At 36.0% G+C, this 24,841-nt stretch overlaps 1 pseudogene; it reads left to right on the top strand.

Moving 5' to 3' along the window:
- Positions 1–1,584: 1,584 nt before the first annotated feature.
- The window catches only part of LOC138094073 (asparagine synthetase [glutamine-hydrolyzing] pseudogene), a 39,247-nt pseudogene continuing 15,990 nt past the window's right edge, over positions 1,585–24,841 (top strand).

The following is a 24,841-nucleotide window of genomic DNA, read 5'->3' as shown; positions in this document are numbered from 1 at the left end:
TCCTCCGTCCATGGGATTTTCCAGGCAAGAATACTGAAGTGGGTTGCCATTGCCTTCTCCAGTATCTCACTAAGGAGTATCAAAATCACAAAAAAAGGGATTCAAAGCCAAACAGACACAGGGATGACTAGGGAATTATGATCTTTAGCTGAATCTTCTGTATTGACAGATAAGGCATTTTGGCAAATATGTGAGCCTTTAGTATTCTGAAGAGTTTTTACAAAATATGTGGCATCTGAGATTTATTTCATAACAGTTCAGAACACATGGACCATAAAATTATAGTAAATTTTAAAAGTTATACAACCTTCAAAAAAGTAAAACAAAATATGTGATAATAAAACAATAGCTTTATATTAAAAGCTTTGGATGATAAGCACTTTGGCATCAAAGTCTGAACCATGAATTAAGTTTCAGTTTAGCTTTTTATATTATTTTTGCTTACAAAGAAATTAGAAAATTCTAACTCACAATTATCAGATTTTAAAAGAAATGAAAGTGTTTACTCTCAGTTCAGTTTATACAATTTTATACAAACTGTCTGTTATATAAACATAGAAAGTTATATAAAATTTATATAAACTGTCAGTTAAGTTTACAAATTTCAGTAATTAGAGAGTCTTCTAATGGGAAAAGTAAACAAAAAATGAAACAGCAAAGCACTTTCACTTTCCATAAAAAAATATCATATACTACATTCAAAGGGTGAATGTTCTTCCTATTCCTTATAGAATGTCAAGATTCCTGGATTTAATTCATCCAAAGCCTCTATCTTAGCCTATGGTCCCCGAATTCCTAAGCCTCTTTACATTTCTCTATTCTAGCATGAAGGAGATGACAGGATGAGATGGCTGGATGGCATCACGGACTAGATGGACGTGAGTTTGAGTGAACTCCGGGAGTTGGTGAGGGACAGGGAAGCCTGGCGTGCTGTGATTCATGGGGTCGCAAAGAGTTGGACACGACTGAGCGACTGAACTGAACTGAACTGAACTGAGCAGCTGCTACTCAGTGGATCACTCTTAAATTGCAGTGTTTTCTATACTCTACAGCATATGGTGTCATAGAGTTAATATTTAAATAATTCATCTACAGAGAGGAAGTCATAAGGTAAACTGAAAATTGTTCTTGCTATTATAAACACCAAGAAAAAGGAGAGAGGTAGAAAATATCCTTAGGTGAAATAGACTGACTCAGTTTACAAAGTAAAGAGAAATCTTGGAAAACTTATAAATATGGAGAATCAGTTTTTCAATCATACCTTGATTAACCGTATGTCAACCTACAATTCAATTTATCATCATTCATCTAGTAATGCAATATACATTTGATAAAATATGTAGTATATGCAGGCACAGTGCTAAATACAGAGGAAACATTGTTAAAATAAAATAGTTTAGTCTACCAAAAATTCCAAGGGAAGTTTTTAAATAAAGATATTAAATTATCAGACATTTTAGAGAAGTTATAAAGAAGGTAATAGAAGAAAATGCTCTTTTAGACCCTGCAAGCCGCAGCTGGGCCGCTCTGGGCCACTCACCCCACTGGAGCCCAGAGAACTTGGAGCTTCATCGCACCATATGTGGCATTTGGGCGCTCTTTGGCAGCAATGACTGCCTTTCTGTTCAGTGTCTGAGTGCTATGAAGATTGCACACAGGCGTCTGGATGCATTCCATTTTGAAAATGTTAATGGGTACACCAATTGCTGCTTTGGATTTCACCGGTTGGCGGTAGTTGACCAGCTGTTTGGAATGCAGCCAATTCGAGTGAAGAAATATCCTTACTTGTGGCTCTGTTACAACGGTGAAATCTACAACCACAAGAAGCTGCAACACCATTTTGAGTTTGAATACCAGACCAAAGTGGATGGTGAAATAATCCTTCATCTTTATGACAAAGGAGGAATGGAACAAACAGTTTGTATGTTGGATGGAGTATTTGCATTTATTTTACTGGATACTGCCAATAAGAAAGTGTTCTTGGGCAGAGATACCTATGGAGTGAGACCTTTGTTTAAAGCCATGACAGAAGATGGATTTTTGGCCGTGTGTTCAGAAGCTAAAGGACTTGTTAACTTGAAGCGCTCCATGACTCCTTTTTTAAAAGTGGAGCCTTTTTTGCCAGGACATTATGAAGTTTTGGACTTAAAGCCAAATGGCAAATTAGCATCAGTGGAAATGGTGAAATACCATCACTGTAGAGATGAGCCTCTGTATGCCCTGTATGACAGCGTGGAGAAACTCTTCCCAGGTTTTGAGATAGAAACTGAAGAGCAACCTCTGGATTATTTTTGACAATGCCGTTGAGAAACGTTTGATGATGGACAGAAGGATTGGCTGCCTTTTATCAGGTGGCTTGGATTCCAGTTTGGTTGCTGCCACTCTGTTGAAGCAGCTAAAAGAGGCCCAAGTACAGTACCCTCTCCAGACATTTGCAATTGGCATGGAAGACAGTCCTGATTTACTAAATTCTGAAAGAGATGGGACTACCAGACCACCTCACCTGCCTCTTGAGAAATCTGTATGCAGGTCAGGAAGCAACAGTTAGAACTGGACATGGAACAACAGACTGGTTCCAAATAGGAAAAGGAGTATGTCAAGGCTGTATATTGTCACCCTGCTTATTTAACTTCTATGCGGAGGACATCATGAGAAATGCTGGACTGGAAGAAACACAAGCTGGAATCAAGACTGCCGGGAGAAATATCAATAACCTCAGATATGCAGATGACACCACCCTTATGGCAGAAAGTGAAGAGGAACTAAAAAGGCTCTTGATGAAAGTGAAAGTGGAGAGTGAAAAAGTTGGCCTAAAGCTCAACATTCAGAAAATGAAGATCATGGCATCCAGTCCCATCACTTCATGGGAATTAGATGGGCAAACAGTGGAAACAGTGTCAGACTTTATTTTTGGGGGCTCCCAAATCACTGCAGATGGTGACTGCAGCCATGAAATTAAAAGACGCTTACTCCTTGTAAGAAAAGTTATGACCAACCTAGATAGCATATTCAAAAGCAGAGACATTACTTTGCTGACTAAGTTCCGTCTAGTCAAGGCTATGGTTTTTCCTGTGGTCATGTATGGACGGTGAGAGCTGGACTGTGAAGAAGGCTGAGCGCCAAAGAATTGATGCTTTTGAACTGTGGTGTTGGAGAAGACTCTTGAGAGTCCCTTGGACTGCAAGGAGATCCAACCAGTCCATTCTGAAGGAGATCAGCCCTGGGATTTCTTTGGAATGAATGATGGTGAAGCTGAAACTGCAATACTTTGGCCACCTCATGCGAAGAGTTGATTCATTGGAAAAGACTCTGACGCTGGGAGGGATTGGAGGCAGGAGGAGAAGGGGACGACAGAGGATGAGATGGCTGGATGGCATCACTGACTCGATGGACGTGAGTTTGAGTGAACTTCAGGTGTTGGTGATGGACAGGGAGGCCTGGCGTGCTGCAATTCATGCGGTTGCAAAGAGTCGGACACGACTGAGAGACTGAACTGAACTGAACTGAAGAGCCTAAAAATACATCTTCTAAGAGTTTCCAAACATATTTACAAAATAGTAAAATAATGAAGGATAATGAATAATATTTGCTTTTGGAAGTTGTTGTAAGTGAAAGCTACCTATTAATTTTGAATAACTATAATTATTCCTAAATAAGAGAATTTTCTCAAATTCATTGTGTGAATACTGACTTTTTTAGACACAAGCAAATCAGTGTTTTTAAACTCAGTTTGTCTTGGTGACGTTTGTGAATATAATTCGTTCCAAGGAATCTGATAGTTTCAAAAGATAATAGAAGAACTATGCCAGTTTAATCACTACTCCTTAGCTACTACCATAGGATTTGTTATTTTATGCAATGACAAGTGGTCATTTAGCAACAAAAGAAGGCATTAAAAGGCTATTCATTATTATATTGGCAGAAAAATAAATATGAGTGTGTCATCAAATAGCTTGGCTATTCACATTTATCTTCATGCTCTAAGTTAAACATGATACCATCAACTCATATATTATTAAGTTGCCATATAAACATGGCAAATTTGAGGAAAGAGTTAGAGAAAATTAAGCTGGTAAGATCCTATTTCTAGCTCTCTATAAGAAAGCTCATGGATATTGACCAAGAGCATCTTAATGTTCCCCTGAACTTGACTAAAATTTAGGGTTCTTCTTGATTTTTAGCCCATCTCCTTCCTTTTCCTAGAACATTTGCTTCAAAAACTCAAACTCTGATCCTTTGAGGTATAAATCTTTTTATAATCCTTTTGCAAGTTTTTATAACCTAGGGATTATCTTTCTGAAGGACCCAGGAACCACTTTAAAGTCATCCATTTAAAAAAAAAAAAAAAGCCTCTTCTCTCACTGTCCAGGATGATAGGAGTCCCTTTGGAGGAGGCTTTGCTTCAAGCTGTAAGCTACCTCCAATCATGAGGGACACCCAAGTTAGTTTTTCCTTTGGGTAAATTCAATAACCAACCACAGCTGGCATAAAATCCTCCTCACCCAACTCTTCAAAAACTTACATCTTTTGAGAATCACTAAGTAAATGGTTAAAACAATAAATATATCAGATTCCAAAGAAGGAAAGAGATTTGCTAAGCAGCCAAAATAAGTTTTATTCATAAGTCATGAATGGCCTTAAAGATGGTTTTTGATCTATCGGAAAGTTCTAAAGTATAATAAAAATACGATAGTAGGCCTATCAGTCTCCAACTTATAGTCCATTGACAATTTGGAATTGCATTTCTGTTAGTGACAACTAAGGCATTTATCCTACTCTGAATAAACAAATGGCTTTGTAAGTGATTATTTTTTTTCTTACCTTCTCATCTACTACAGTTCAAATTTTCATATTCAGTCTTTTCTCAGCACAAGTAAGGAAATATTGCAAGTATAAACTGTTGTGATTCACATACAAATAAACATTAGCTTTAAATCTTTTTAATTTAGTTTTTTTTTATTTTTTTAATTTTAAAATCTTTAATTCTTACATGCGTTCCCAAACATGAACCCCCCTCCCACCTCCCTCCCCATAACATCTCTCTGGGTCATCCCCATGTTTATATAAAGAAGTCAAACTTTTTAGAAAGATATTGGGACTTAAGAATCTATTTAACTCAATACAATTAGTAATATATGTGGAAACAGTGTGAATAATGTAATAAAGGTCAAGCACCATTGACTAATGGCAGGTTTAGGATTCTAATCTGGAATCTAGTTTACAGTACAGTTCTATTTTCATTTGTATAAGCTTAATGTAGTGCTTTATAAATTTTATAATACTTTTTGAAATAAATATATTTTACCTAGTATTATTTACGTTGTATATGTAGAGTTAAACAGAAATAAGTGAAACACAGTAGCCAACACTGCTAATGTCAGAAATTTCTTCATAAAACAAGAATAAAACAAAGTGAATATTATCTTCATGAGAGAAATAGTTTGGCACACAGATTAACAATCCTGTTATTGGCTTATTTTATTTAATTTAAAATAATGTACCTAATTTTTAGGGTCAGGAAGGAATATTTTATGAACTGAAGCTGATTCGAAAGGATATAATCAAAATTAAGTTAGACGTGTATGGGTAAAAATGCAAGTATGTATATATCAGTGTATATATTCATGTATGTATATTTCAGATTTTATATTACATAAACATACATTTATATATGTTTATCATGTGTATATGTAGTACTTTATAATGTAGGTCATATATATAGCTGTATGTATAATGTTTCATTCAATTAGGTTGTTCAGTGGTTCTATCTGTCTCTTCATACCTATTATCTCTCCCTACGTATATACCCGTCTCCCTATCCACTTATTTAACTGTGCGTTTCCATCTATAATTTGTCCATCTATACATATTTTTATCTCCTCTCTCAATCAACTATCTATTTTTGCATGAAAAATACAAGCAGTAAATATGATAATGTCCAAAGTCATCACTGAAATATTCATAGTATAATCATCAAAAGTTCCTGAGAATGGAGCTCAAACTTAAGATTGGAAAAATTTTCAAGGAAGGTCATGAGCAAGTTTAGGAAAGAATAGGAAAATAATTATTTATGATATAAACACATTAGAGAAAAAGACAGAGAGGCAAAACTACAGCCGTTCAGTTCAGTTGCTCAGTCGTGTCTGACTCTTTGTGACCCAATGGACTGCAGCACACCAGGCATCCTTGTCCATCACCAACTCCTGGAACTTGCTCAAACTCATGTCCATAGAATCGGTGATGCCATCCAATCATCTCATCCTCTGTCATCTCCTTTTCCTCCTGCCTTCAATCTTTCCCAGCATCAGGGTCTTTTCCAGTGAGTCAGTTCTTCACATCAGGTGGCCAAAGTATTGGACTTTCAGCTTCAACATCAGTCCTTCCAATCAATATTCAGGACTGATCTCCTTTAGGATGGACTGATTGGATCCCATTGCAGTCCAAGAGACTCTCAAGAGTCTTCTCCAACACCACAGTTCAAAAATATCAGTTCTTCGGCACTCAGCTTTCATTATATTCCAACTCTCACATCCATACATGACCACTGGAAAAACCATAGCTTTGGCTAGATGGACCTTTGTTGGCAAAGAAATATCTCTTCTTTTTAATATGCTGTTTAGGTTGGTCACAGCTTTTCTTACAAGGAACAAGTGTCTTTTATTTCATGGCTGCAGGTACCACCTACAGTGATTTTGGAGCCCCCCAAAATAAAGTATCTCACTGTTTCCATTGTTTCCCCATCTATTTGCCATGAAATGAAGGGACCAGATGCCATGATCTTAGTTTTTTGAATGTTTAGTTTTAAGCTTATTTTTTCACTCTCCTCTTTCACTTTCATCAAGAGGCTCTTTAGTTCTTCCTCACTTTCTGCCATAAGGGTGGTGTTACCTGCATATCTGAAGTTATTGATATTTCTCCTAGCAATCTTGATTCCATCTTGTGTTTCATCCAGCCCAGCATTTCTAATGATATATTAAATGGCAACCCACTCCAGTATTCTTGCCTGGAAAATCCCAGGGATGGGGGAGCCTGTTGGCTTCCATCTATGGGATTGCACAGAGTTGAACATGACTGAAGTAACTTAGCAGCAGCAGCAGCAGCATTCTGCATATAAGTTAAATAAGCAAGGTGACAATATACAGCCTTGATGTGCTCCTCTCCCGATTAGGGACCAGTCTGTTGTTCCATGTCCAGTTCTAACTGTTGCTTCCTGACCTGCATACAGATTTCCCTAGAGGCAGGTCATGTTGTCTGGTATTTCCATCTCTTTAAGAATTTTCCACAGTTTGTTGTGATCCACACAGTTAAAGGCTTTGACGCAGTCAATAAGGCAGAGGTAGATGTTTTCTTGGTATTCTCTTGCTTTTTCAATGATCCAACGGATGTTGGCAATTTGATATCTGATTCCTCTGGCTTTTCTAAATCCAGCTTGAACATCTGAACTTCATGGTTCACATACTGCTGAGGCCTAGCTTGGAGAATTTTGAGCATTACTTTGCTATTATGTGAGAATTCTACAGGCCAGAATACTGGAGTGGGTAGCTTTTCCCTTCTCCAGGGATCTTCCCAACCCAGGGATCGAACGCAGGTCTCCCACATTGCAGGCAGCTTCTTTATCAGCTGAATCCCAAGATTTCTGGAGTGGGTAGCCTATCCATTCTCCAGTCGATCTTCAGGAACCATGAATCAAACCAGGGTCTCCTGCATTGCAGGTAGATTCTTTACCAACTAAGCTGTGAGGAAAGCCTAAAACTAAGGCAAAATACTTACTATATGGTTTGTTTCAAAGTCATAATTTTTTCTAAGATTATATTAGTTTGATAAAAGCTCAAACAGCAGGTAGGAACTCAATTTAAGAGAATGAAAAATATAATTAATCTCTCAGTGAAAACAATATTATTTTTATTGGCTAAAATATTATGGAATAAATTAGAATATGACCCAAATAGTTAGTGGCAGAAAAATAAAAATGCATAAGTACAGTGAAATCTCTCATTTATCAGAGTGACTGAGAACAGGTGGCATTTTTTATTTTTCAAAATAATTTTTAAATGAATATCTTTGTGGAATTTGTCTTCTTCCACTAGAATGCCAATTCAGTATTACCCTGGTTTTTCATATCTACAAGTTGATCAGGTTCAGTTCAGTTCAGTTCAGTTGCTCAGTTGTGTCCGACTCTTTGCGACCCCATGAATCGCAGCACGCCAGGCCTCCCTGTCCATCACCAACTCCCAGAGTTCACTCAGACTCACGCCCATCGAGTCAGTGATGCCATCAAGCCATCTCATCCTCTGTCGTCCCCTTCTCCTCCTGCCCCCAATCCCTCCCAGCATCAGAGCCTTTTCTAATGAGTCAACTCTTCACATGAGGTGGCCAAAGTACTGGAATTTCAGCTTTAGCATCATTTCTTCCAAAGAAATCCCATGGCTGATATCCTTCAGAATAGACTGGTTGGCTGGGCAGAAATCTATATATAATATACAACTATTTGTATTTTATACTTAACTTTAATACATAATTGTTCATGATTGTGCTGTGTGATGAAAACAGTGAAATATTTTCCTTTTGAAAAAATGTGTAACTTGGTGTCCAGATACTGCCAGTATAATTTTGTTGAAAATGCTATATGTTTTACAGTAGAGATAAAAATCTTTTAAAAATCCCGTTACATTTGTGAAGGGGTGAACACCTGTTACTGAATGCATTCTGACTCACCTTCCAAAAGTGTCATAGCTATAGAAGTGTTTAGATATTGATGTATTTTGAACCTGTAAACTGAGTGTCTTACTCTTGAGACAAAATCAGTGACTGTTGCAAGTTCAGAGTCTTACCAGAGACAATGCTTAGTCCAGGGGTCAGCAAAAATTTTTTGTAAGGAGCCAGGTGGTAAATCCTGTCTGTTTTGTGGGTTATCCTGTCTGGTTTATTATCTGTCTGCTACCATTATCCTTTGTGGTAATCCTGTCTGCTTATACGCTGTCTATTGCAACTACACAATTCTGCTGTTGTAGTGAGAAAACCATGATACACAGTCAGGGGAAGATTGTAATGATGGCAGAGTACAAATAGGGAAGAGACGTAGAGAAGAGAGAACTCAAGAGGACACTACCAGTGTGGGCTGCCCCTTGCCATGTCAAGCTAACCCTTCCAGTGTCCATACCTGTGAATTTTTGTGGTTTGGTAAAGAAAGTCTTACATTTATGGAGCTCCTTACACTTAGCTGTTTTAACCTAGGCTATACTCAACCCTTCTTCACTATTATAGTAGGTGTGCTGTTTATAAAAGTGAGCACCTTCTGGTTGTAGTAAAAAAAAATCTGACTCACTCCTTCTGTTGCCTTACTTACTGTAATCCCAATTTGTGTTACAACTAATGTCAGCTTAAGTGGCTAAATCCATCTTCCGTCTGCCAGCCTCAGCTTCTTTCTTTAACAAAAGTAAAATCTTTATTACAGAATATATTAAAATTCAAACCTCCTCTCATGAACATTGCTCTTGCTGCCTGTTTCTCATACATATAAAAGGTTTGTGCATAGTAGCTCAGTGCTCCTCTCTCCCTGGGATTCTCTGGACAAGAATACTGGAGTGGGTTACCCTGCCCTTCTCCAGGGGATCTTCCCAGGATTGAACCCAGTTCTCCTGCATTCCAGGCAGATTCTTTACCATCTGAGCCCCCATGGGAGCCCAAGAACACTGGAGTGGGTAGTCTATCCCTTCTCCAGGGGAATTTCCAGATCCTGAATTGAGCCAGGGTCTCCTGTAATGCAGGCAGATTCTTTACCAGCTGAGCTACCTGGGAAGCCCAGTCTCCACCCAAATGTGAAATCAAGCAGATCCTTTTTTTCTGCCACTGTTCTAAGAAAACTGAGTCAGAATCAGCCACCTCCAAAGAGAACTAGAGACTGTTGCCACTTTAAAAAGACTATTCAATGCCCCTTTTTTCTTCATATGTACAGTCTTATTAGGGTTAGTTGGACACTATATAAAGGCAGTTAAACAAAATATTACACATTTTGGATTATGAACCTCATTCTAAATATTCTGGTGTGTGGTAAATATGGAGAGAGACTGAGGATCACATGCCCAGTGGGAGAGCTGTATGGTTACATCTGGCAGAGAAATCCCCTTTTGTCTAAAAATCTTAATGTAGTTCCAGTAATTAAAGATATTGAAGTGAGTGATAACCATTATATCATATCTGTTATTCCCATAATACTTTACCCAGTCATCTTTTGGCTCTTCTGCAATCTCACAAATACACTGTAGTTTCCACAGGGCTGTGAAGTATTTCATCATTTTGTATTTATCAGTATATTCTAGCTCAATGCCTGACACATACAACATTTTAAAAATGTTAGTTAAAAATGCAAAAACTTCTCCAGACAATTGAGTTATCTCTCCATTAGTCTACTCAGGTGGAACAGTGTGACAAAAGCAACAGTCAGCAAACATTTCCTGGATGTCTGTGTATATGAATAAGTGAATGATGCATTAAATATGATACACATTAACATGCATCTAATTAATTAGGTTCTTATGCATGATAAAAGAATAATGAGAAACTCTAAAAGATATTGCTTTGAGATATTTCCCTCTGGACTCATTTACAAGGCAACAGAAGGATATAAATCTGGTTATTGGTAAAATTTGCATTTGAAAAAGAAAGATCTGTAAGGTGATAGATTTCTAGGAATTTTGCTCTATTGATATTTTATAAGTTCATATCATGGGATGGTGAATCCATTTGGGAGAAAAATCCCTCCTAGAAAATTTGAGGCTAAACAAACTTAAATATAATAATATGTGATATAATATGCTAAAGCTGTATATAAACTCCTTACTGAGAAAGCTTCACTTTGATTCTGCATTTTTCTTTGCACATCACAAAGATGCTTGCAACACAGAAGTTCACAAATTAATTTATATGGTATAGTGTTAATAAAATGCAAGAACATTGAAGATCTCTAAAAACTAAAATAAATACTTATCCTTAGATTATGAGTAGCAGTTGTTGCTATGTATAAGTTTTAAAATTAAATATTTCAAAACAAACTAGTAAAATCTTAAAAAATCATTTTTTTGCTTCAACTGAATAAAAGGAATTTCTAACTTAGTAACTATGTCTGGCAGTCAGGGTTTTGACTATTCTCCCCTCCCATACTATAAGAAGAATAATGCATAAATGAACACATGAACATGATACAGAGCAGAGGTCATGGTAAAATGGAATTTTTAAAAGAATCTTTGGTTTAAAAAATGATTAAGAAGCATAGCTTCACATAAAAGGATTAAGAACCTTGATTTTTCACAAGGTTAAAAAAGATTCATAGCTGTGCACCATTTAATATATGTTGGTAATACATTCTTCAAATATTATTTGTACTGTTGCTTTCCAAAATACAATCAGGCCTTTGTGCATGCTACATATTCTATCTAGAAGATGAAACTTAGTTTACCATCTTACAAGTTAGATATATTTATTATCTATTATTTCAGATCTCTGATCAAATGCCTTTTCTGATCACTTTATCTAAATGAACTACTTTAGCCATCTTCACTGTCTTTTTACTCTGCTGTTAATTCATTTCTACACTTTACAAATACACATATTATGAGGTTAGTGACATTATGTCATGTTCACTACTATGTATTTAGTTATCAAAACAGTTCACAAGGGCTGAACAAATAATTAGTAATTGTTTCATACTAAATGAATAACCTGGGGAAAAACTCCCTATCCAACCCTGTATTGACATTAGCTGCTAAGTCACTTCAGTCATGTCCGACTCTGTGCAACCCCACAGACGGCAGCCCACCAGGCTCCCCCGTCCCTGGGATTCTCCAGGCAAGAACACTGGAGTGGGTTGTCATTTCCTTCTCCAATGCATGGAAGTGAAAAGTGAAAGTGAAGTCGCTCAGTCGTGACATTAGACCAACATAAATATTCAACTTAGCCCAATCTCTTTCATGTTATAGATTCACAGTATGTAATGAATAAAACATCAATGAGTATATATGCATATACATATAAACTGAATATATATGCATATATATATACATATACATGACGAGATATCTCTATAGGAATTTAAAACAATAAAAATAGTAACAAAATTGAATATGAGTAGAACTTGGGATAAGCAGAGAATAAAAAGTAAAATCACCACAATTTAAGTTGTATTTCAAAAAACTTCAGGGAAAATGTAAACTGTGATAGGAGCTACTAATTTATAGTCAAAAGTAAAATAGTGCAAATATTTTAAAGTAAAAGTACTAAGCTATTGTTTTCTAATTTCATTGCATATTTTAATGTTGGTTTTAGTCCCCAAAACAAAATAGAATAAATTCCTAAAGAACAATCTTGGTAACTATAAAGATAAGCCAATGTATAAGTAGCATACTTATGTTCTTTTGCTCCTTGGAAGAAAAGCTATGACAAACCTAGACAGTGTATTAAAAAGCAGAGACATTACTTTGCCGACAAAGGTCCATCTAGTCAAAGCTATGGTTTTTCCAGTGGTCCTGTATGGATGTGAGAGTTGGACCACAAATAAGGCTGAGTGCTTTTGAACTGTGGTGTTGGAGAAGACTCTTAAGTCCCTTGGACTGCCAGGAGATCAAACCAGTCAATCCTAAAAAAATCAGTCGTAAATATTCTTTAGAAGGACTGATGCTGAAGCTGAAGCTCCAAATCTTTGGCCACCTGATGAGAATAAGTGACTCCTTAGAAAAGACCCTGATGCTGGGAAAGATTGAAGGCAGGAGGAGAAGGAGATGACAGAAGATGAGATGGTTGAGGAGGACGAGATGGTTGAGATGGATGAGATGGCATCACCAACTCGATGGACATGAGTTTGAGCAAGCTCTGGGAGTTGGTGATGGACAGGGAAGCCTGCCATGCTGCAGTCCACGGGTCACAGAGAGTTGGACATGACTGTCTAGCTGAACTGAACTGATGTTCTTTTAGAAACTGTTACTCTTAATAACAATAATAGTGTGCTAGTTGCTCAGTCACGTCTAACTCTCTGCGACTCCATGGACTGGAGCCCACCAGACTCTTCTGTCTATGGAGTTCTCCAGGCAAGAATACTGGAATTGGTAGCTATTCCCTTCTCCATGGGTTCTTTCTCACCCAGGGATCGAACCCAGGTCTCCTGCTTTGCAGGTAAATTCTTTACCACTGAACCACAAGGTTAATAATAATTCACCAATTCCTTTCACTGATAGTAACTGTGTAAATAATGTAAGAATTCAGACTCAAGGATAAAGTGAGTGCAAGATTACTGGAGTGGATAGCCATTTCCTCCTCCAGGAGAGCTTCCTGACCCAGGGATCAGACATGCATCTCCTGCATTGCAGGCAGAGTCTTTACTGGTGAGTTATTATTATCTTTTTTTTTTTTTAGCTCAATATTTCTAGAACTGTCCCCAAAGTAAAAACTCTATTTCTAAAAAAAATTTTTACCTCATGTAGACTCAATGCCCAGAAAACAGTCTCTCCAAAGGCCCAAACAGTTTATTTCTATTAGTTATTTTTATAAATAACAAAGAATTCTGATATTTTAATTGATTTTCATTCCACTAAAAAATCTTTAAGTTCAATTAACAGAAAAAACTTGTTTATATTTGTCTTGAAATTTTCAACCCTCTATTAATGTGGCCTTAAATTCTACAACTTGGCTTTACATTTTACCAACAATATATTTACATTTAGGAGACAACAAGAAATAGTGACCTGAATATTAGGTCTGAAGAACAACTGCAATTCCAAAACCTCACTCTTCTTCAAAATGCAATCACCTCTCTGTACCTGTGGATGTTAAAAGTATCAAGAGAAGTATTTTATGATCAACTATTGTGTTCTGTATTTTTTCCAGGCTACACACTAAAGAATCATTTCATGAGTGTTCTTTAAACCATACTGTGGCCAATAAAACATGCTGCATCTAAGATTTAACATTAGGTGAAGCACTAGGATTTACAGAACTCAGATAAGCCCTGAACAGTTATAAAATATGTCCATTTTTGTATCAATATCAACTGATCTCTATCTAGGGATTATGTTAAAAGAGAAAAATCATCTCCAGCATATGATTTCAAAAGGGAAGAGTAAGGGGTTTGGCATCTTTACATACAGCCCCTTAAGAGTTCACAGCTGGTAAATGTCATAGGCCTCTCTCAACACTGTATTACTCAGTTAAAACATTTTTGAAAGTGTTCCTTTATTATTTTAGTGCACAATAGTTTACTAAGGGGGTTTTGCAGGTGGCAGAGTGATAAAGAATCTGCCTGCTAAAGAAAGAGACTCAAGAGACTTCTTGAGAAGTCTCCGGGTCAGAACAATCCCCTGGGGTAGAACATGGCAACCCACTCCAGTATTCTTGCCTGGAAAATTTCATTGACAGAAGAGCCTAGCTGGCTACATCCACAGGGCTACAGAGAGTCAGACAGGACTCAACAGCTGAGCACACGCACACAATATACTAGATTATAATGACTTTCTGGAGAGATATTATTAAATTATACATATTGGAAAGCACAAATATTTTGACAAGTCACAAAATAAGTGACAATGTCTTATGAGACATGCCATTTTATATTATAAAAAACAATGGGTGTCTGTCACTTTTTTATAAGATGATACACATCTATCAAATTAATAAAAATTCTTCCTCTGGTTATTTAATTTTACTGGACATACTTTGAAAAGAAAATCTTACTGGACATACTTTGAAAAGAAAATCATTGCAGAAATTTGAAGAATGATGAAATAAACATCTAAATTTCCATTTATTAAGTGCAGTAGGATATACATTTAATGGTTCTCCCAATATTCTTAAGCATAGAAATGTCATGTGTCCATGTATTTATACACAATCATAAAATTTTTCATATTAAAGTCTGTGTCATAAATTCTGTAATGTATGTATGTGTGGGTATATTCTTTTTTTAATCTGCTTGGAGAATCTTATGATTTTACACAATGATTCCTTGAGTTGGCCTTTTTCATCTGTCTTGTTTTACAAGTAGACAAGCTTACATTCATGATTTCCCAAAGTAATTTTGCTATAGCTCACACTTTATGGTAGGTTTCTAAGAATATGTTTAACAGAAAAATAAGTTTTTTCAGTCACTGGGGTTTTGTTGTTCAAGATTGTGCCTGCAGCATAATTTGGGGGAACAGCAAACTTTTCTTTTACCTATAAATATAGATTTTAAAAAATCACCACTAACACCAATTCACTTCATATTAATTGCATAAAAATAAACAAGTGTAAGGTCTTATGTACAAGTAATAATTAAATACTGTTAAATCATAAGTGAAATTATATCCAAGATACTAGATTAATGGAATATAATGGGTGAGATCTTAATTACACACGTCAGTATATTCCAAACAAAAGCTGTTTAGCTACAACATTTTTCTAATCCTGTCTATAAATCATTAAGTTATCTCCTCCTCTTTCAACATTAATTTCAACATACAATCTGGGTTCATTATTTAAGAAGACAATATAAATGTCTCAGCTGAAAATTGTTTTAAAAAAACACAGAACCAGACCAGTTTTTTGAAAAATCCTCTAAGATTTTTTAATAATATAAATTCATCAATTATATATAAAATTGATTGTTTTTCTGGAGTATGCAAATTAGCATTTTAGTTTGGCCATATGGTATATTGAATTATTTTGATATGTCATCTTGAGCTATTTTTGGCAAACTAATTAAATAACTTCATTTGTATGAATATAGAATTACTATAAAATATGTAGTTCTCTGGTCTTGTTTCAGAAATTAGTTCCATTTATCTGTGTGACTGGCTAACCCAACAGTGGTACAGCTTACTTTTCACTTCTAGGAAGACAAAATGTCTGTCTTCAAGTTGGTTGGGCCCTTGAGTGGGATTTGTTTTTTGATTGATTCTTTCTCTGTATTTCAGAATTTGGAGAAACAGGTTAAGGACAAAGGCAAAGTGCTTCAAAGCTATACAAAGAAAATGGTGGCTCCCGTGGTTATTCCATCTAACCCAATAACTAGGCTTTAAGCTCCTTCAGGAAAGAAAAGGTATCTAATTTTAGTAGTCTCCAATACAGTACATTTTTCAGTGAGTATATAATACTTACTGAACTATGTAATTCATAGTTGAAAGGAACAACTTGATATGATTAGATATGTGAAAATGATTGAAAATTACTATTAGTAAGAAGTAAAACTTTCTAATTAATGTATTTAATATGTTGTTTTATTTATGACATTTATAGAAAATGAAATATCTTTAAATTGTAGATCAGTAACACAGCTTATTTTAAATAACTGTTATTATCATAGATACCAAATGTAGACTGTTTCAAGATTCAAATTTGGGAGAGATAATATCATGTTTGGTGGGGTTATAAATTGCTATACGGAATGTATATTAGGAGATTTGAGCCCTGGGTTGGGAAGATCCCCTGGAAGAGGGCTGACAACCCACTCCAGTATTCTTGCCTGGTGAATCCCCATGGACAGAGGAGCCTGGCGGGCTGCAGTCCAAGGGGTCGCAAAGAGTTGGACACGACTGAGAGACAATCACCACCACCATGGGTTTGCCAGGGAGGCCATAAAAAGTACAACAGACTGATTATCTTAAACAAGAGAATGTTATGTTATCAAACAGAATTTTCTGTAGATGAATACAAGGAGTCAAGAGGTAGTCCATCCCATTAAACAGCCATGAAGGACTTTCCAGTGATGAAGGGGAGAAGAGAAGCAGGGTTTTAAGTTTTACAGCTTAAAAGAGTTACCTGTGGAGCAGTTAACAAAAGAATTTCATAGGAGGTGAGGTAGATGGCAGAGAAATGTTGAATGTGATTAGGATTCAGGAGAGTTTCTATTGCATGAGATACAAAAATGGCTAAAGGGGATCCATAATGATTTTCATAGTGGCCTTAACCAAAACGCCAGTGGCAGCGATGTCTCCAAGGCAAGAGGGGATATCTCCATGCTACAGGGTCCAATAACTGACTATAATAACCTATGGGTCCATGGGGATTCCTGTATTTTTAGGTGACTACACCAAGGGCCTTCCCTTCTTTTTCATACACAAAAGAGAAAAAAAGAATCTGATAATTGGTATGTCCCAATACAGTTGGGTATATCAAAGTTTTCATTAAAGCCTGGAAGGAATGTATATAGGTGTAGCCATACGAGAATATATTATAATCCAATTTTGGGAATAACCAAATGGCCCTAGAAAACCTTGCGTTGGCACTTAGCTTGGGATTTGGGGAAACTTTGGACATCATGAAGTCTATCTGGATCTCAGAGTGGGCCTTATTCTAGTATCAGAAATGACCTAAATATCAAACTTGGTTTTAGGCAAACTGCAATTTATTTTTTTGAATACTTGGTTCCTTTAAGGCTAAAAGCTTTAGAAAGTAGATCCTGCCTTCCTGTAATGGCTCTTGAGAAAGAGAGCAAAGAAGCAAGCACAGTTATCCATGTATGGCTTCAAAGCAGAACCACTAGAAAACTTCATGTCATACAGACAGGCTCTCAGGATGTGTGAGAAATAAAAATGACTTTAAATAAATCCCTGAAGCATTGTGCCCAGTAGATTATTTCTCTGTCTGAGTGAAAGCAAAAGATATTGGCTAGCTTTATCAACTAGAATACTAAAGAATGCACTGTATAAATCAATTACAGTAAAAGTATTTACTTCCAGTGGGAATGAATGTTAGCAACATATGAAGGTTAAGAACAACAGGGTGTCAAGGGATAATAGTGTTGTTTCCTGCTGGGAGATCCTCCACTGTTGGCCCTTAGGTTTTCTCACAGGTAAAATGAGTGTCACAGGGACTGGTACAAAGGCTAATGAGACCTTAAATCTTGTAATCTTCTATTATGGGTATTATACATTGAAGGGCTTCTTAACTTACAGGGCATTGATTAATTCTGAAAAGAGGTTTTGAGTAGTATATTTGAATTTTTATGTGAGATGCATTGTGAATTTTGCCAACATCACTTGAAGATTTTGTCCATAAGAAAGTGGTAGCTGATCAATAAAGACAAATCATCAGTGTTTCCAGAATTGCTCTAGTACCGTCGTGTGGGCGTGTCTAAGTCACTTCAGTAGTGTCCAACTATTTGTGATCCCGTGGACTGTAACCCACCAGGCTTCTCTGTCCATGGGATTCTCCAGGCAAGAATACAGGAGTGGGTTGCCATGCCCTCCTCCAGGGGATCTTCCTGACCCAGGGATCAAACCCACATCTCATGTCTCCTGCATCGCCAGGTGGGTTCTTTACCCCTGAGCCACCAGAGAAGCCCTTTAGTATCATCAGATACAGACAAAAAAAAAGATGTCAAGGGTCACAAACCAGTCTAAAGTAAGATGCTGCCTCACTTGGTCTAATGCATTTGCTTCCCTATTCTTGCCTACATGGCCTCCTTCAATGTATTTTTCCTTGGCCAGATGAACTAACGTTTTAAAATGTGAATCAGAAATATAATTCCACTGCTTAAGAATGACTAGGGCATGCTCTGCTCTTTTACATGTGCTAAAGGAGAACAAAGTAATCTGGGGGTCTAAGGACATCATTTCCAAATTTTTAAGTAATATGATATCAATATTCATAACAGAATATATATGTATATTTAAATAAATTTCACACAGCTAGAGAAAGAGACAGAGTAACACTACATGTCTGAAAAACTATTTAACCTTGTTAACAACTGCTATTTTTCCAGGAAAAATTGTGCATATTTACCCTTTATTCTTAAATATTTTCTTCTTAAATTCTCTAAAATGTATTATCTATAATTTAAATATAATTAAATAAGTAATTATAAAATAATTCATAAGACAGAAAATATCTTAAACATGTGGTGATGAATGACATAAAACAAATGTAGATACCTAAAGGACTAAATGAAGTCAAAGGCATCTGTGAAAAAGCATTTGTACCTACTTTCATCAGTTATTCCCAATTAAAATGGATATAGTTATATATCAATAAATATGTATTAAAATTATATTTAATTTTAAATAATTTTCGACATTTTTTTAACCTGGAAATATAATTTGTATTGTTTCCTAAATCCACTTAAATGTTTGTAGGCAATATTAAGCAGTATTTCTGAGAAAGATAGCCATACCAAAAACAAAAATTAACAAAATAAGCTCCTTTTAAAAAAAAATTTCCCTGTTACTAAGTTACTTCACCTGTTTCTACACAAAATATTTTTCTGTCAAATCCTTCCTATACTACATTATAAATACATTTAAATAATTTTATAATATTTATTCAATTTGGTCAATCAGATCAAAATGTATCTGAAAACTGAATTCATGGACTCATTTCTGCTTATAAACCAAATACAATAAACATTTAAGGGAAATAAGTGTCTTTGTCAAATTATTCAGATATTTGCTCAGCCCCTCTTCTATATACCTCTGAAGTATACATGAGATATACCTCTGAAGTACATGATCTATCAAAAATATATTATTTTAGGTTCTATCTAGAAAATTGAATATATATCATGTTATTTTCATATATTTAAGAGACCATTTTGAGTATTTCTTCAGTTGCTGGGGAAATGCATAAAGTAGTGATAATGCAGACAGGAAAATTATTGTGTAGTTTAGGGTTTTATTTGAATCAGAAACTATGAAAGCTCTTATATAACATAGTTTTTCTTTTTTCTGTTAAAATATAAGTGTAAAATAAAATTTCTGTTGAATTATTTACTTTCAATTTCCCATACATAGTTTGAAACCTTTTAAAAGTTTTTACATGAAATCATCAGTATCAAAATAATTGAATCAAAAGAACAATTATTATTTATGCCAGAAAAGTATATGTGTGTCTGTGCATGCTAAGTTGCTTCAGTCATGTCCAAATCTTTGTGACCCTATGGACTGTAGTCCCCCAGGCTCCTCTGTCTATGGGGATTCTCTAGGCAAGAATACTGGAGTGGGTTGCCATGCCTTCATCCAGGGGATCTTCCTGATCCAGGGATTGAACCCACATCTGTTATGTCTCCTGCACTGGCAAATAGGTTCTTTACCACTAACGCCACCTGAGAATCCATATATAAACATACATATGTGTGTGTGTCTACATATTCACACACAAATACATAAATACATCAAAAAATTAAGTGGAGTTTTATTACAGTTTTCTTTTCAAAACAGGTGTATCTTTACCTTGCATTATCCTTCCTGTCAACTACACATAGAAATCTTAATTAATTATTACAAAAAGAAGATGCCAGATTTTTGGCAGTAGTCAGAAAATCATTAGTCTCTTTTTCTATACAAAACCTTATCTGTGAATAAAAATAATTCCTTTGCCAAATGGGAATGGTGAAATTTTCTGGAAGTGTTTCTACATACGCATGGGGGTAAAGCAGTAACTGGTGCAGCACTTTTGAAGGTTCCAGAGAAATACAGAAATGGTGTTCAGAGAGGTTAGCGGAATTGTTCCAACTCTATGACTAAGTATTGCACAGGTGGGCTTTTTACACAAGTCAACCTTGAACAATAGCCTGAATTTCCTTCACTACTCCATATTTTGTGCACTTCATTTGTTTTATGCCTTCTTTATTTAGATGGAAAGGAAGCACTGCCCCATGTTTCAAGAGGCAGAACTACAGGGATAGATGAAAAATATAAAATGCCTTCTACTAGCTGAAAGGAACAGAAATGTGGCCTGTGTCACTCCCAAACTTCTAAAAAGCTGTGACATTTTCTGCTACTTATAATATGATTATGAAAATTAGGAAAAGAAACATTATAATGAAGATCATTACTATTAGAGAAATGATTAATTGATTATAAATTTAATTTAGAAGTGATTATATATGAGAAATGCAGGTCCTTAGTCAGAAAAGTTTGAATTACTAAGTAGTCTGAGATTTAAGATAAATGCATGATGAAATGCCTAAGTATAAACTCTATGGATGTGAAAAGCTGCCTAAGTGATTTGAAGAAATAATTAAATAGAGAAAAATTATGACTGAAAGGCAAGCATTAATTATTTTGAGGTCACATTTAAAGCAGAATAATTGTATATTTACCAGGAAGAAAGTATCTTTTAACAAATGTATTTATCCAGGTTATGACAGAATTTGTTGAGGACATGAAAATAATAGCTACTTACATCCAGTGGCACCACTTGTCAAAATGGTATTAAATATCTATATGAGAGAAGAAAGAAATTAGAGAAAAATAATGACACTTACATCTCATTTAGGTTTTATTGATTATTATCCCATTTTCTCTCCTCTAATAACTGATAAGAAGCTCAAAATTTGACACTAAATTTAACAACAGGAAATATCTATAAGTTTTAAATATAAAAATATCTGTAACCATCACTAGGTTTGTATGCTTTTGTTATTCTAGTACAGATAGAAGATGGCTAGAATATTCCTGAGTGGATTAAAGTTCAGTCATTTATTTATTAAATAGATATTAAGTAGCTACATTATCTCAGTCAGTGTTCAATGTATTGGCGATGCATCAGTTTGCAAAACAGTTAAATACACTTGTTTTCAGCCATCCTATATTCTACTGTGGGGACACATACAGTATAGAAATAAGTACATACTGGTAAAGACTGTGATTGGTGCTATTGTGGGAAGGTAAACCTGAGAGTAGACAGTTTTAAATACAGTGGTCAAGGAATGCCTTATGGAGAAGAAGGTATAATTTGGACCCAGAGGGGAAGCCAGTAATATAAGCATCCTAGGTAACAGAGGGCAGAGAGAAGAATACATGGAAAGGACCAGGAGGAATGTGCAAGGCATATTCCAAGAATAGTACAGAAGTCATTTACCAAGATGGAGCTCAGTGTAAAAATAGAAGAGGTAGAGAAAGTGGATAGAGAGTTACCTAATACTGGACTTGAGTATTTTATCCACAGTGAAAGAATAAATATTAGAATGGTGAAAATTTGAGTGAAAAGGCTGTACTGCCTGAAAAAGATCTACTCTTGCTAACGTTTTGACAGTGGTGTGAGAAGATTGAGAATAATAGGGAAGCCAGGTATGAGGTTCTTAATGATAAGCCATGTTATCATGACAAATGCTTGGACCAAGGTGGTGGTGGTAGAGGTAATAATTGAAGGATAAAATCAGCAAGGTCTTCTCACAGAACATATATGGGTCATGACAGAAAGGAATAAAAAATATTTCCAGGACTCAGAGTCTGAGCGTACATAGGGATGAAGATGCCACTGAATAACGTGGGAAAGACTTAGGAGAAAAGCATGTTGAAGAGAGATGTTGCTTAATATGTGGACAGCAGAGTTTGAAAAGTTATTTATAATTTTAAGTGGATCTACTGAATAAATTGTTTATACAGGACTTTCGGTTTCAGCTCCAAAATGTAAAGAGGTTGGAAGGCATCACTCCTGTCCTGACTACAAGGAAAAGCTGATCATACTAAAAAATCAATGACTTTTCTTGGATTCATCTGAGAATTGAGGTGACGGGGCAAATCAGTACCTCTGAATCTGGAGACAGGCAAATCACAGAGTCACAGCCAAGACCTGCTGACCTAGAGAGAGCAAAAGCTGCTGGAGTCATACATTGATGGGAACATTTTGGCAGTATTTTGATGAATGGCTGAAGACTGAGTGGAATCTAGGGTGACAGTGAGAAATTCCTCTGGTCATATTTTATAGCCCCTGCCTTCACACACATTTGATGAGTTTTACCTCCAGAGACCCTGCCAGATTCTCACAAGAGCCAAGCAAGGTCCCCTGTAGCTTTGGCAGAGGGAGGAGAAAAGTATTCATTGTGAAAGAGGCCCAGAGCTTTCTCCACAACAAAAGCCCACTTTCAAGGAGAAAAGTCTTTAGCAGAGCTTCCTGCCACGTGGGAAAAGGACATTTATCCCCCTCCATCCTTCCTGTCTTACCTAAAAGATAGCAATGCTTATGTGACCTTGGGGCTTCCCTGTGGCCTTATAAAGTTCACAAACCAGACACATAGAGCCTTTAAAGACTGAGACCTAAGCACAGGCCTATAGAATTATTCTCCTCCCTTACATTTCACTACCATATCATTAGGACTCCAGGATCCAACAGTGGATTTTGCCTCAGCATATATTTCCTGTCTGATAATTCCAAAATCTATGTCATATATGAGTCTATATGTGGTGCTTTTTTTTGCTGTTATTTAATCAGAATTTTTTTGGCTTTGACGTTTAGCACTTGTTAAAATGCATTTTGTTGAAAGCTATGTGTGATGTGTCCAGTAATAGGAGACATATAGTCCTTTAATGTGAGATATTATGTTATTCTGGCTGATAGCCAGGCAGTGTTTAGTGCTTGCTATAGCTGTGAGTGCTGTAGCTGTAAGCCAGGGGCTTCAATTTCTTCTAATGTTTTGGTCTTGTTTTCTTCTTCCTTATTGTATTTTGACTTCTTCAAGGACTCCTTCTTAAATAGAATCTATGCTTTGCAGCCCTTTGAGCTTCTTCTTCTTGATCCCCTGTAGCAATTCATGAAGTCAGATCAAGTTAAGAGGAGAACCAATCAGTTCTTGAATCATATTAAAGCATCAGTGAGATCACTGATGGTTCAAGAAGAGAAGATTTAGTAGGTGATGGTAGTTAAGGCAAATTGAAGTATATATATATATAAAAAAGAGGATTGAGGAGAAGAATTAGAGACAGATAATAGAGATTTTTTTTTTACCAGTTTTGTTGTAAAGAGAAAATGAAAAACAAGGTTGTATCAGTTGAGGACTGTGAGTTGAGAAGGCTTTATTTTTAACAAAATATAATTTACTTATTTTTGCATGATAAAATAGATTGGATGATTAATAATATAAAAATTAAAGGAGATAATTTCTAGAATATTATCCCTGAAAAGGCTGGGTAAGATAGCGTGAAGTATACACGAGGGGGGTTAGACCATAGAGAGATGCACAGAGCTTATTACCAGCATCCATCAAGATTATGCAACAATTCAACTTATATTTTTCACTTTCCTTTCTGATCCTTTCTTAAATTTCACATCGGATTATCCTTGTCCTTGGTAGCTGTGCTGGTCCAGGTCAAATGCTACCAGATGGAAGCTATAGATTATTGGAAAGGTCTGTCTCCTTCTATCTCCCCAGAATGATGAGGATTTATCCTGAATAGGAACCTTTCCAGGACAAATGAAATCTTTGCATTTGGTTATGCATTCCACACACCATGAAAACAAATAAGAAAAGAGTAAGCCTACTAAATAAGTGAATCACCATGAACACAACCTCAAATACAACATTTAAATTTTAGATCCATGCTGTTGCCTGCAAACACGTTTTCTTATTTTGTCTGACTGTAGTTCTGACATTTTGTATTAGATATGTCAGACCTGCTGAGTATCCCTTAAACGGGCTGAAGATTGCTGTAAGTAATGAAATGGCACTAACTAGGTTTGTTGGGTATGGCTCAGCAATAATCATATACCAGTATTCCAAATGTCAACTGCAACTTCACAGCCTAAAAAATCACCTCTACTTACATCTCACTGTAATGTAAAATGTTATAAAGAGGGAGATCCTAAGATTCCAGGTTCTATGTGTAGGTCTCTCACTCCAAATAGAAATATTCAAAACACTGGATCAGGCTTTGCCTCTATGGAGAATAAGAAGAGCACCATAGTTCTGAGGCTATTAGAACCATGCTGCATTTTTGTAAACAGTCCAGCTTGGTCTAGCATGTATGGCTCTGTCCACAGAATGAATATGAGAAAGGGAAAGGAGAATGGTAATATATTTTGAGAAATGTGAACATGAAGTGAATTTTTTATATTTATATGGTCTTGCTCTAGAATACCATTTCCCAAATCCTCCAACTCT

Source organism: Capricornis sumatraensis, chromosome 17 (genome assembly GCF_032405125.1).
Source record: "Capricornis sumatraensis isolate serow.1 chromosome 17, serow.2, whole genome shotgun sequence".
NCBI classification, from domain to species: Eukaryota; Metazoa; Chordata; class Mammalia; order Artiodactyla; family Bovidae; genus Capricornis; species Capricornis sumatraensis.
This window is presented reverse-complemented; position numbering and strand designations above follow the sequence as displayed.